Consider the following 14642-nt stretch of genomic DNA (forward strand, 5'->3'; position numbering starts at 1 on the left):
TGAGAAACATTTGTTCATTAACAGATACTATGACAAAATGAAAATATACATAACAAAATAGAAGATATTTCAAATAAACCTAACAGGCAAATGAATATATAATAAATCTCTAAAAGCCAACAAGAAATATATGGATATCCCAAAATGAAAATGGACAAAGAACTTGAATCAGCTTTCACAGAAGCAGAAATGCAAATGCCTAATATGCATAATAATATGCTTAATTCCATTAATAATCAGAAAATTAAAAAATTTAAATTGCAGTATAAAGCACTAGATTTTTATTTCATTAATATCATAAAACAAATGTGAGTGCAGATATGGAAACAACGTTCTGCTGATGGAAATGTCACTTGGACAACCATAGGGAAGATAATTGGTATTATCTTTTTACAATATCAGAGATGTGTTAAGGAAGATGTTTAGTAACACTGTTTAAATTAACAAAAGTCAAACTATAGCCCTTAAAGAAACACAATTGTACACAATGTAATATTACTCAGCAATAAAGAAGAATGATTTTAAGACACTCACCCATAAATGGATGGATCTGAAGACCATCATGCTAAAAGAAATAAGCCAATCCCCAAAACACCAAAGGTTGAATGTTCTCTTTGATATGTGGATGTTAACCCACAACAAGGAGCAGGGGAAAATAGAAGTTCAGTGGATTAGACAAAGGGAAATGAAGGGAAGCGGGATAGGAATAGAAAAGGCAGTGGGTTGAATCTGATATAATTTTCCTATGTACATAGATGAATACACCACAGTGAATCTCAACATCATGTACATCCACAAGAGTAGGATCCTAATGAGAATAAGATATATTCCATGCTTGTATAAATATATCAAAATAGATTCTACTGTCATGTATAACTAAAAAAAATTAAAAATTTTTTAAAAACTCAAAAAAAAGCTAGAGAGAATTCAGATTTTCACAAAATGAATAGATTTATATGAATAGATAGTTTATTATTAGCATAGTAATTATATGTAGTGTACTTATATAATGTTTTTTTATAATAGTGGCAATGGATGAACCAAAACTACACACAGACTTTCTGTTTAGTCCTACCAGCCTGTGTTTTTCATGTCCACCACACCATGCCACTCAGTTCCAGCTGGAGATAGCTAGTCAGTTTGGTATCAGTGTGGATTTTCAGCACAGCCCCATTTCCCTTCAGACTTATCCCACTTCTGACTCTATCAACCAAACAGTCTCAGGACCCACTCCCAAAGCAGGCGTGTGTGTGTGTGTGTGTGTGTGTGTGTGTGTGTGTGTGTTGACTGCTGTGTAGAACAGGAGAAAGGAGGATTCTGGAACAGCATTAGAATTCTGTTAAGATGAGGAAGGAGGAAATGGGTACTGGTACACAGCCATCGTCTACTACTGTTTCTGTCTCCTATTATACCGCAAACTCCTTGAGGGAGGAACCACGTCATGATTATCTTGCATTTCCCCAGCACTATGCCTGGCACATCTTACACATTAAACAAATATTGAAATAAAAAAAAGAAATATTGAACAAAACATTAGCATAAGAAACATCCAGAAACATTAAACTGGTCAGATCTAATGAAACAGACCAACTGAAACCCAAATCAGGTCAGGAGCCCCTTGCCAGAACCAACATTCTCACTGAGAAGGCTGGTGTGGACAGACAAGGAAGTGGGTAAGGGCAGATTAGGATACAGATGTAGTTTAAGGGCTATTCTGAATGGCAAAGCAGCTGGTCAGGTGCACTAAGCTCCCTGGGAGTGAGTTGAGGTGTAAGGACTGATGGACACATTACCTTTTAATGAAAGTGCCCTGGAATCTTTGGAGGTGACTGCACAGTAAAGTGGTATTTGCCTGGTCTTAAAAGTGTAATAGAGAGGGCGCATACGCACTGAGAAGATGGACTGAGAGACACGGAGAACTGTTTCACTTGACGGCAGTGAACCAGGTGGACAAATGTTCCCTTCAGCACTCAGCTAGGCTGGATCAAGAAGTGCTGGAGTGCAGTGGGCCAAGAGGAGGGCAGTGGACTGGCATTCACTCGAGTATCCCAAAAGCAGCATAGGGATTCTTTCCCAGGAAGGATCCTACCAAGAAAGACGACTGGCAGCAGGTCCCCAGCGCTTTTTTTCCCAGGAGAGAGAGAAGAAAGGTACTAAACCCTTAGTGCTTCCTTCAGAACAGTGGCTGAATTCATGGACTATACTTCAAGTCAGTGTGGGAAATATTATTCTTCTGTGGCAGAGGAAAGAGGGACAACCCATATCTATCATTATCACAGAGGGAAGTCGCAGCTACACATGTGCTCTTACAGAAGGCATGGTCAGAGAAATGACAGAGAAAAGACATCCCTCAGTTCCGGAAGCAACTATGAAACATCAGCATGTTTCAGAGGCATCCCAGCCGGCCGAGAACGTATCAAAAGACCTCTACATAAAAGTATATCCAGGGACCTATTCTGTCATTGTGGGCTCAACTTCCTTGACCAAGAAGACTCACGTAGTAGTCCTTGTTTACTGGACAAAGTGTCTTCCCTGTTGGCCTTCACTGCCATCACAACACTCTTTTTTTCTTTTTCTTTTTCTTTTTTAATTTTTTTTAGTTGTAGTTGGACACAGTATCTTTATTTTATTTATATATTTTTATGTGGTACTGAGGATGAACCCAGCTCCTCACACTAGCTAGGTGAGTGCTCTGCAGCTGTGCCACAACCCCAGCCCCCCAACATCACTCTTTTTTTAAGTAGCAAGAAGAATAAAACCCCCATATGATTTTCTTAATAATTACACATTAATCCTGCTTTTAGTGCTCACAAACTCTCAGTAACATCCTTCATAACGTGGCCCATTTCCTAAGATATTCCCAAATGATGCCTATCACCCCAGCTATCACCCCTAACATCTTCCCTTCACATCCACAACCTGCTTTGGGGTAAGGTCCAGAGACTTTGATTGATGACTAGAGCGGGAGGACTCAGAAGCCAAGTCTGAGAAGGGGCATGTCCTGAAAGTCCACATTGTTACCCAACTGGACTGGCTGCCTGGAATTGAGTGTCATGGTATGTCAGACATGAGACACACAGGCCAGAAGATCTGGAGAGAAAACCAGAATTGGAAAGGAATAAGAGACTAGGTTTATGAACCAAATGTTTGTGTCCCTCCCACCAAATTCATAATGTTGAAGCCCTAACTCTCAATGTGATGGTTTTGGAGGTGGAAACTTTGGGAGGTGATTAAGGTTAGATCAGGTCATGAGGGTGGGGACCATATAGTGGGATTAAGGGTCTTTTTTTAAATTTTTTTTTAGTTGTAGGTGGATGCAATACCTTTATTTTATTTATTTATATGTGGTACTGAGGATTGAAACCAGTGCCTCACATGTGCTAGGCAAGTGCTCTACTGCTGAGCCACAACCCCAACCTGGATTAAGGGTCTTATAAGAAGAGAAAGGGTCTACATCTCTGAGTGCACACAGCAAGGAAAGGCTATGCAAAGGCACAATAAGCTATCTACAATCTAAGGAAAAACCCTCCACAGACACTGACCATGCTGGAACCTTGATCTTGGACTTTCCAGACTCTAAATCTGTGAGAAAATAATTATTTCTAAGTCACCAGTCTGTGGTATTTTGATATGGTAGCCCAAGCTAAGACACTAGGGTGCTGATCCTGTCAAAAGCCTGGGAGAAAGATTACTGTTATCATTTAGATATAAGGTATCCCCCAAAAGCTCTTGTATGAAATAATGCAAGAAGGTTTAGAGGTGAAATGATTGGGTTAGAAGAGCCTTAACCCAATCAGTACATTAATCCTTTGATAGGGATTAACTGAGTAGTGAATGTAGACACAGTAGGGTAACACTGGAGAAGGTGGGTCATGGGGGCATGCCTCTGGGGTGTATAGTCAGTGGTGAGGGGTGTCAAAAGTATTATGAATGAGGGCCATAAACACTCACCTTATTAATTACTGGGAGCTGTTGACAGGGTTGGCTATCCTCAAGTTTGATAATCTACAAAAATATTTAGGAGACTGATATGCTATACTTAATGTGATATGAACTTGAATTATTTACTTATGAAATACTCCAAGGTCTTTTCTACATATTTAAGAGATTTTAAAGATTTCTATTGTTTAATCAATGAAAGTTAAAATTAAATTTTCTTCAGGTATTTTCCATAGAAACATAAGTGATTTTGTTGTTGTTTGGTTTTTTGGGTTTTTTTTTTTTTAACAGTACTGGGAATCAAACCTGTGCTCTCATACATGCTAGACTGGTGCTCTACCATTACCACTGAACTACATCCCTAAAAGCCAATTCTTTAAGGGGAAAATGTGTATTCTACTGTTCCTGAAAAAGTTCTAGATATGATGATTTTATGTATTTTACAACTGGGTAGTATTTTTTTCAACATTTAGTAATGCTTGTTACCCACTTCCTGGATATTTTCCATAGGTAGGTACACTTCCTCTCTAAATTTACTTGATTAAAATAAGTTAAGAATTACTTGGCAATTCAGTTTATAGAAATGAACTGTTATTTTAAGATATGACCCTAGAGGCTGAGACAGGAGGATCCAAGTATGAGGACAGTTTGGGCAACTTAGTGAGACCCTGCCTCAAAATAAAACATAAAAAAGGGTTGTGGATGTGGCCCAATGGTACAACACCCCTGGATTCAATCTCTAGTACTGAAAAAGAAAAAAAAAACATGAAAAAAGGACGTGATTTTAGAGATTCATCACCACTTATTTTCAAAATTTGTCTATGTATACTACTGAAAAATGGGGGGAAGAAATACTTACCAATAATCTTGCCATCCTAACCTAAAACAGGGGGATTGTCTATTTCCTTTGAGGAGTTTTTCTTAAAATATTTATTCTTTTTTAAAATATTTTTTTAGTTGGACACAATATCTATCTATCTTTCTTTCTTTCTTTCTTTCTTTCTTTCTTTCTTTCTTTCTTTCTTTCTTTCTGTGGTGCTGAGGATCAAACCTCCTCGCACTTGCTAGGCGAGTACTTTACCACTGAGCCACAACCCCAGCCCAAATATTTATTCTTTTAAATATGAAATACCTCAAGCATACAAAAACTAATAATTAATATAACAGAACTCCTCTTTTCTTCAGTGTAGCAAATTATTTAGTCTGAACATCCCTTCACTGGAAACAAAAATGCTAAATAAAATGTTGGAATTAAAAGTTATTATTAAATGAATCACTGAGTTGATAAGACTATAAAATATCAGAAGTAAACATGTGGGAATTCTGAAAGATGAGAGTGCTTTGAACATAGCCTTCCTCATGCTTTTGACAGTGGCATGAGATGAAAGGGACAAGAAACAAGCCCAGAACCCAATCAATGTAAAGTCTAATAGGAGAGTCCCAGGTGTAGCTAGGATCCGAAATGACAACACCTTCAGGAGACAAGTGCACTAGATATAAACACATCCCACAGATAGAAGCAGTAAGGAAATTTTTTCATCTTGACCACTATACTGTGTTGGGTAGAAGGGTGTAAAAATCACCCCTGAAAATTCATAACTACAGACTAATCCAAATAGGAGTTTGTGTTCCACATTTTATATCTCTGAGAATTAAAAAAAACTTCAAGATAAAAAGGAAAAATGTAGGCTGGTTACAAGTTTCAATCACTTCAACAAACAAGATCTTTACTAAAGGAAACCACCGTCAAATCCCATGTCTAAAAGTTTCCACCAAATATCATCAAAGAGTATGATTTGACCATGGGAAATCTCAAAACACACAAGCAATCAAGACACTACAGGGAATATCCAAGAAACAAAGTAGAAAAATTAAACCCAAAACATTAGATATTATCATTATCAGTTGCACAAAAAAAAGTGTTTAATTGGCTAAAAAATATTAATAAAGGGCCTTAAAATTCTATAAGGAAAAAGGACTAAAAATAATGACCTTGAAAATTTTCTCAAGAAATATAACATCTAAAAATTAAAATATACTGTTTAAACATATTAAACACAGAAGAAATTATTCATAAGGTAGAACAGAGACAAAGAGATGAAAAGCATGAAATGAAAGGCAGGGTACTTGTAGCTATTAGCTCTTACATAGATCTAAGAGGGGTGTCAGAGAGTAAGACTCAAATTCAATAGCAATCAGGAAAAGTTTCTTTTTTATTATTTTTATTACTTGAAACAATCACCACTTATTTTTTTCTCAGCAGATTCTTTTTATTATGAAAAAAAACGTATTCTATTATATGGGTCTCCAGTTTATTTTACTTTCACCTCTTGATGGACACTTAGGTTGTCTTCATTCTATTATGCTATGAACTTTCATGTAAAGGCTATGGGTGAACATAATTTTCCCTACTCTTAAATAAACTCCTAGAAGTGGAACTGCCATGTCATGAGATAAGTGTGTTTCACTTTATAGGAACAGCCAAATTGTTTTCCAAAGAGCTATACCATCTTGTATTTCCATCAGTAACTTGATCCCTGTTCCTGTCAATTTGAATTTTAAAGAGGGCTACCTAGAACCTAAAGGAAATATGAGGGAAAAAAAGAAGGCAGATAATTGGAAGAGAAACAAGAATTCCAATTTCTCAAGAGAATGTGAACAAAGGAAAATGTGCCCTGCTTGGACAAACATAAAGTTCTTGCAGTTAAAAATGCTGGATAGGATATACAGTTCTAACACTGGCTAAATCACAAAATACGGATGTTTTCACTCTACCATCAACCAAAATAATTCATTTATTGTATAGCATAACAAAGTACTTGATACTTAAATATTTTAAGTATCAAGTACTTTCACTCCCAATACCTCCACACAGTCTTTGTCTACATACAGTGTGATATATTTTGATCACATTGCTTTCTGTGAATTGCTAGGAATATATGTAATGACACAAGACTTGGGGGTCCTACAACAAAGGACCAGGGACCACCAGGCATAATACATGATATGATTTCTTACTGTTTTTAAAGATGGAAATTGCTGATACCACCATATCTCTTTATTGTGACACTTAACATTGTACGTCATAGTAAGAATCAAGTACTTAATTTATTTATTGTGCCAAACACTGAGTTGTTTGCATATGTTGTTGCTATTATTTGTCTCCCCCTAATCTGTAAGGTACTGGAAACCTACAAGGACACTTTAAGTTCATAGGGTAGAAACTCTCCTGCTTCAGATCCATTTGGATAGATGAGTAGACATTAAAACAATACGGAAAAACCCCAAGGGAACAAATCACCCCAAACCACCCCGAATGCCTCAACAACAGACTCAATTGACATCACAGGAAATGTCAGAGAAAGAATTTAGAAAGTTTACAGTTAAACTAAACTGAGGTAACAGATGTAATAAGTGAAATCAGAGAGAAAATAAGCCAATCCTCAAAAACCAAAGGGTGAATATTTTCTCTGATAAGAGGAAGCTAATCCACAATAAGAGAGGGAGGGGAAGAACAGAAGTTCAGAGGAGTGGAAAAAGGAAAATGAAGAGAAGGGAGAGGGATAAAAAAAGGAAAGATAGTGGAAAGAATCTGACTTAATTTTCCTACGTACATATATGAATACACCACAGTGAATCCCACCATCATGTACATCCACAAGACTGAGGCCCTAATTAGAATAAGATATATTCCATGCATGTATCACTTTATCAAAATGGACTCAACTGGCATGTATAACTAAAAAGAAACAATTTTAAAAATACCCAAATGGCCAATAAATGTAAGAAAAAACACTTGAACTTCATCAGGGAAATGTACATGAAAATCACAATGAGAGAACATTATACACTCATCAAAATGGCTTTAAAAACTCAGAAAATATCAAATGTTGACAAGAATGTGGAACAATAAAAATGATTAAATATTTATTTGGGAATGTAAATGAGTATGACCAATTTTCAAAACTATTTGATAGAATTCTATTAAACTAAATATCCTACTCATAAGTATACAACAACATATGTGCTTATATTTGTTCAGTATTTGAATGTTCATAATATTAATATTTGTAATAGCTCCAAACTGGAAACTACTCAAATGCTTAATAGTAGAATAGATAAACAAATCATGGTATACTCCTCCAGTGGAATACTTTAAGGCAATGAGCACAAGCTATCTATAATTATACTTAACAATGTAAGTGACTCTCACACATAAAGCTGAGGGAAATAAACCAGATACAAGTTCATACTAAGGTATAATTTAATTTATATAAAACACAAAAGCAGTGTTATATCGTGTGCATATATAAATATGTAACAACAAATGCCTCTGTTAGCCTTCAACTACAATGCTCCAATAAAAAAGAAAATAAGAGCTGGGGCTGGGGCTCAGTGGTAGAGCGCTCACTTAGCACACGTGAGGCCCTGGGGGCCCTGGGTACAATCCTCAGCACCACATAAAAATAAATAAAATGAAGGTATTGTTTCCAACTAAAACTAAAAAGTAAATACTTTTTTAAAAAAAGAAAATTAATAAAGTTAATTGTAAAAAAAAAAGCAGGTGACACAAATCTGTGCTATTGGAAGTTTCTTTTGATGGGAGAAGGAAATAATGACTAGACAGGAGCATGTGGAGGTTACTGATATAGTTCTGTCAACTTGGTTTCTGGTTCCAAGAATGTATTCAGTCAGTAAAGATTCATCTAGTTGGGCTGGGGCTGTAGCTCAGTGGTAGAGCACTTGCCTGGCATGTGTGAGGCACTGGGTCCTCCACTGCATACAAAATAACTAAATAAAATAAAGGTCCATCTACAACTAAAAAATATTTTTTAAAGATTCATCTAACTATACATGTAAATGCATTTTATACATATAGATAGTAAATTTTCTAAGCGTTTGCTTAGATTAGAAAATATCTTATGCAGTTTTTCTTATTGTTTGCCAGAATTGCTCTTCTTTCCATTCCCAATATATAGAAATTTTAGTTAAAGTATTTACCTAATTTCATTACATTCCAGGTTGGTTCTTACATACTGTTGCCTCCCTCATGGAGCTTACATTCAAGTGTCACTTCTGGTTTAATGTTTTCCCAGTCTCTTCAAGGCAGAAATAATTATTCCCTTTTCTGTTCTACTCTTAGTTCATAATACAAGGATGACACTTAGTTAATATGTTTTAAAGCAGAGTGCCATGTCTTATTTATTTTTGTGAACTACCTAACTCAGTGTTTGGCACAATAAATAAGTGCCAATAAATAAGTGTTTGCTGAAATAATAAACATTTACAATTGCAGAGATCAAAAGATCAGCCATGCAGGATATAAATCCCACACAAGGGGCAATGAAGAGAAGGGAGGCAGGATAGGAATCGGAAAGACAGTAGAATGAATCTGACATAACTTTTCTATGTTCATACATGAATAAAATACCAGTAAAACTCCACATCATGTACAACCACAAGAATGGGATCCTAACTAGAATAAGTTGTACTCCATGCATACATAATATGTCAAAATATACTCTACTGTCATGTATATCTAAAAAGAACAAATAAAAAGGATAAAAAGCATGTGGTAATAAATGTGGACATAAAGAAGACACAAACTTATATCTACCAAGTTTTGTAAATATTTATGATTTCTCTTTTTTACATATTTTAATTAAAATTAAATTACCCACACATTTATGGGGTACATGTGATTTTTACTTTGTAGTACTAAGGATTGAAACCAGGGTCTTGTGAATGCTAGCAAGTGCTCTACAACTGAGCTATACTTCCAGCCCAAAATGTGAGATTTCATTCATGAATACATGTGTAAAAATCAGATCATAGTAACTGGCATATCCATCACCTCAGACATTTATCATATCTTTGTGTTGGGTACATTCAAAATTCTACTATCTAATCTTAAATAATTAATTGCTGTCAATGATTATTGTCTGACTATGCAATGGAACGTTAGAAATTATTCCTTCTACCTAACTGCATCTTTGTTAGCCAACCTTTCTTCATCCTTCTTTCCCCTATACCCTTTCCAGAGTATTTATGAGTGGTTAAGAGGAAAAAAATCAAATTTCTGAGTAATGTGAATAAGAATGACTTTATTTTGTACAACAAATAAATCAATAAATTTATTTTTAGGTATGCAATTGATCCTTCTTATTAGTAGATGTCACATTTGTGTGTACTTGCCTAATAACTGTAATTTATTTGTAAACCCCAAATTAATACTCTTTCACTTTTGCAATCACTCTCAGATAAGCACAGAGCAGCAACAAATTTGAGACAAGTGAAGCACATGTTCCCATGTTTACAATATTTAGTGCCCGATTACATTAAATGTTTATGCTGCCTTTGGTGATTTTTCTATTTAAAATGGCCACACACATTGTGCTAAAGTGCTGGTTAGTGTTCTGAAGTTCAAGAAGGCTGTGATATTCTTTAGAGAGAAAGTATATATGTTTGATAACTTTCATTTAGGCATCAGTGGGTGAGGGTGTGTGTGTGGGGGGGGGTATGTGTGTGTATACACTTGTACATGATGTGCATGTTTGTATGAGCAAGGAAAAGGTGTAGAAAAAAAGCATATGAAGTTCTTAACACTAGTCATCTCAGTTATTGACTGAGGGCAGAAGGATATGAAAGAGACAGTATGATGGAATGGCTAAGAGCAAGAACTGTACAGCCAAAGAACCAGGTTCAAATCCTTATTCTGCTACTAACAAGTTGTATGGTCTTGGGCAGGATCATCAAGCTCTCTATCAAAGAACCAGACAGTGAATATTTTAGGCTTTGCAGTTAATTCTACTATTATAACATGAAAGAAGCTATAGGCAGAATGGGTAACATTCTGTAACAGAATGGGTACAGCTAGGTACCAATAAATCTTTATTTACAATATCTGGAAGGAAGAAACTCCTGGTCTTCCACAAGTTGTTTAACCTCTCTGGACTTTAATACTTTCATTCATTTGAGAAACAGATAATAGTGACAATGTATTGTTGTGATATTTAAGTGAGTTAATGTTTACAGATAGTGCCTGATCCAACTGTTACTTATTTTTCATATATGGTTTCCCTTTTTACAATAAGTGTGTATTACTTTGGTAATTTATCCAACATCAAATAAAGACAACCAAACGTAAAATAAAGAGAACACCTGTACCCTCAGGGAATTTAAAAATCCTGTCAAAATGACTTAAACATAAAACAGGAGTTAGTACACAAGACAGCAGAGACTAAGCAGCAAATGAGTGCTAACAAGAAAGTGAACTGTTGGTTACCTGAGGCTGGTTCAGAGTAGAAAAACTTTGTGGGCAAAATAAGAACTAGTTGAGTAAGAAAATGTGGAATTCAGACAAGTGGCAAGGAAGAAGAATGTGATCAGTCCAGGCAACGAAGCAAGAATGCTGTGACACATCTGGAACAAAAGAATCAGGTTAGTGTTGCTGGGGCTGAGTTTAAAAAAGAGTAGAGTGAGAGAAAAGATAAAGAACATAGAAAGCAAAATGTAGAAAATCTAGAATGTCACTTTTTAAAAAAAAAGAAATGCATTTAATCATTTAAAAATGGGAAACACTATATAATAAAGATTTTTAATAAAGATTGAGTTAAAACAAAAACTCTAGCTCTAGGTCCATCAGAAGTATTTTTATATGTGTGGCAAAGTACTAGTCCTTAAACCTGATTAATTCTTTTTAAGAACAAGTCATACTTATAACCTTCTATTACCAGTAAGTGTCCATATGATAAAATGCATTTGGTTAGGTTCTGGGGATTCCAAAACTTGGTGACAAAATAAACTTTACCTGTTATAATTGTAGTGAAATGATACTAATCTAGATGGGCCTTAATAATAAACAGGCAGAAGAGTTTTTCTTTCTTCATCAGATTAAAGTTTACACAATTTCACAGGTAGTTCAAATCTGAAGTTCTTTTTAGGCTTTGAACAGCATTTTTAAATTGGAAGAACTTTCAAACTAATATAATACAATACACTCATACAGATGCCAAAAAGAAACCTAGAAAATACTGATTTGCCATATCATAGAGTTAGCAAATGACAGGGCTCCTTTTACTATACTACACAGTTCAACAACTTGAATTCTAATAATTATGTTACCTAGAGGCAGGTACTTGTAAAGAATAATAATAAAGAGGAGACACAGACAAGGTGCAGGGGCAGGGAAGGTGGCAGAGTGGCTCTTTGTTCAAGAGGCCATGTTTATTTATAACAATAGGTTACATTAGGTCATTAGTACCATAGCCACATTATTGTTTAGAGTATCAGTAAGCTTGCTTATTTTGCAGTTACATATCATAGTTACAATATGCAATGTTGGGAGTTTTGTGCAGTTCTCAAAAAAGGTCCATTGTCTGAAGTTACTGTTAGGTGGGCAGCTCCAGGAGCACTGGAGATTGGTGAAACATTGTAGTTATCAAGAAAACAAGTTCCTTTATTTCCAGGAGTTATGAAGATTAAGGTTGAAGCTGATAAGACTCTAGCATGGAGGGCATTACCATAGTGACTGGGCATCCTGTGCCTTTGCACAGAAACTTTCCCAGGCACCAAGCATGCCACAGCCATGAAGTCATCAGAGACCCCAATCCCAAACACAGAACCCCTACAGGTACTACCTGAAAGAACAATCAAGGCTTGCCAATGGAGAAAATGCCCTTGTGGCAGCTATGAGTTCAGCTTGTTGGTTGGTGGTATTGGATGGGAGAGGTTTTGCCTCTATGATGGATGAGAGGGAAACGACAGCATACCCCGCCACTTTAACCCCTTTGTGTATAAAGGAGCTACCATCTGAGAACCAGAGGAGGTCTTAAGAGGGCAGGGGTCCCTCAGAAATGGTGGTAGGGCAGGGTAAAATCATCTCTAATACCTCCAGGCATTTGTGGACGGGATCTTGTGAGGGAGAAGATGGGAGAAGGGAGGCAGGGTTTAGAACCCTGGAAAGACAAAGTAGCCTCTTGTAAGTGAGGAAATCCTTTAGATGGTGAGGAGATGAGATGGTTAGTGGGGAGCCAAAGGTAAGCTTATGTGCTTCTTTCTGGAGGTCATGGGCTGCTGCTAGGGCTCTGAGGCATGGGGGCCAGCCCCTGATGGTGGGGTAGAACTGTTTGGATAGGTAGGCCACTAGTGCAAATGTGGGGCCATATTCCTGACCCAGAACACCCAGACTTTGTCCCTGTTTCTCATGTACATAGAGGGTGAAGGGTCGGGAGAGGTCTGGGAGATGCAGGGCGGGTGCCCAGAGGAGGGTCTTTTTGTAAAGGGCTTCCCTACCGCTGAGGGTAGGGGTTCACCTTGGGGGCCCTTGGCTAGATTATATAGTGGCCTGGCAAGGAGGGAGAAATTCAAAAGTAATCCAGGCCCTGAAGTATCCAGCCAAACCCAAGAAGGAGAGTCATCTTTGGTCTTTGGTGTAGGTATAGACACAATAAGCTGTTTTCTGTCTACTGTAATGGTCTTTTTCCCTTGAGAGATAGAGAACCCTAGATACATGCCATTTGAGCCTTTTGTGGAGAGGCCCGATATCCCTTTAAGGCCAAGAAATTAAGTCGGAGAACTGTGTCATCTGTTGAGCACCCTTTGGACGGGCTTGAAGAATTTGTAGAGGTTTGCAAGGGGTGCAGAGAGCAGGATTGGATTGGAGCAAGAAGAAAGCCTGGAAGAGATCCCTTAGAATGGAGGGATCCAGGGACCCAAAAAGGGGCCATCTGCTTTGGTTGTCTAAGGGATAAGTAGGCCAGGCCTGGGTGCTATATTTGATCCAAGAGGCATTGTAGGGGAGAGTCGACCGGCAGAGAGGACACATTACCCATGTAAGGAGGAGGGAAGAGGACGCAGAGAAGGAGAAAACTGATTTATTGGCAAAAGGGGCATCCCTGCTAGAGCCAAAAAATCAGGAGTGCCTAAGTGGCAGGTTCGAGCTGCAGAGATTGGTCATCACCAAATCCTGACAGTCGAAGCTCTCGTCCTGGACGGAGCCAGAGCCATAGGAGACCTTGGCCAAGGCTTTTCGGGACCCCTCCTGGAGAGGCCGGATACTCCCAGGGCTGGAAAGAGGGGAGAGGAAGGGGAGGGTAAGTGTCTCTCTAGCTGCAAAGTCTTAAGGTGAGAGGACTAGGACTTTAGACTCTGCCCAAGGAAGGAATCCCTGAGGGCCACCGTAGCCTTAAAGGCTGTGGTGGGGTGCTTTCCTCCCCACAGGTGGGCAAAGAGATTTGCCGGACGATAATCAACATATTGCAAGAGGGTGGATTCGGGACACTGGGGGTGAAAAGATTGGAGGTCGGAGGCCAAGGTTTGTCCAAAGAGGTGTGGACTATCTTGAAATCTCTGAGGAAGGACAGTCCAGGTTAAAGGCAAAAAGATATCCTTTAAATCTATGACAGAGAAGTGGGTGGCAGTGTGGGGGATCTGAGACAGCAGGGTGTATGGGTTGGGAACCAAAGGATGTATGGGCCTAACGGAGGTGTTGATGAGTCATAGGTAGGACCTGTTGGGCTTTTTTACTGCTAATATGGGAGAATTGTAAGGGGAATAAGCAGGACGGAGGTACCCCTTGCTAAGAAGGTCCTGAATAATAGGTTGTAGGCCCAAGAAGAGATTTTGTGGACAGGGGGTATTGAGCCTGATTTGGGAAGGTGTTAGGATCTTTGAGATGAATGTTAACTGGTGGGCAGGAAATG

At 37.8% G+C, this 14642-nt stretch overlaps 1 pseudogene; it reads left to right on the forward strand.

Annotated features, from left to right (window-relative positions):
* Nucleotides 1–14313, forward strand: part of LOC107158383 — a 44539-nt pseudogene extending 30226 nt beyond the window's left edge.
* Nucleotides 14314–14642: the final 329 nt, after the last annotated feature.

The sequence above is a fragment of the Marmota marmota genome, unplaced genomic scaffold, assembly GCF_001458135.2.
Source record: "Marmota marmota marmota unplaced genomic scaffold, marMar, whole genome shotgun sequence".
Classification (NCBI taxonomy): domain Eukaryota; kingdom Metazoa; phylum Chordata; class Mammalia; order Rodentia; family Sciuridae; genus Marmota; species Marmota marmota.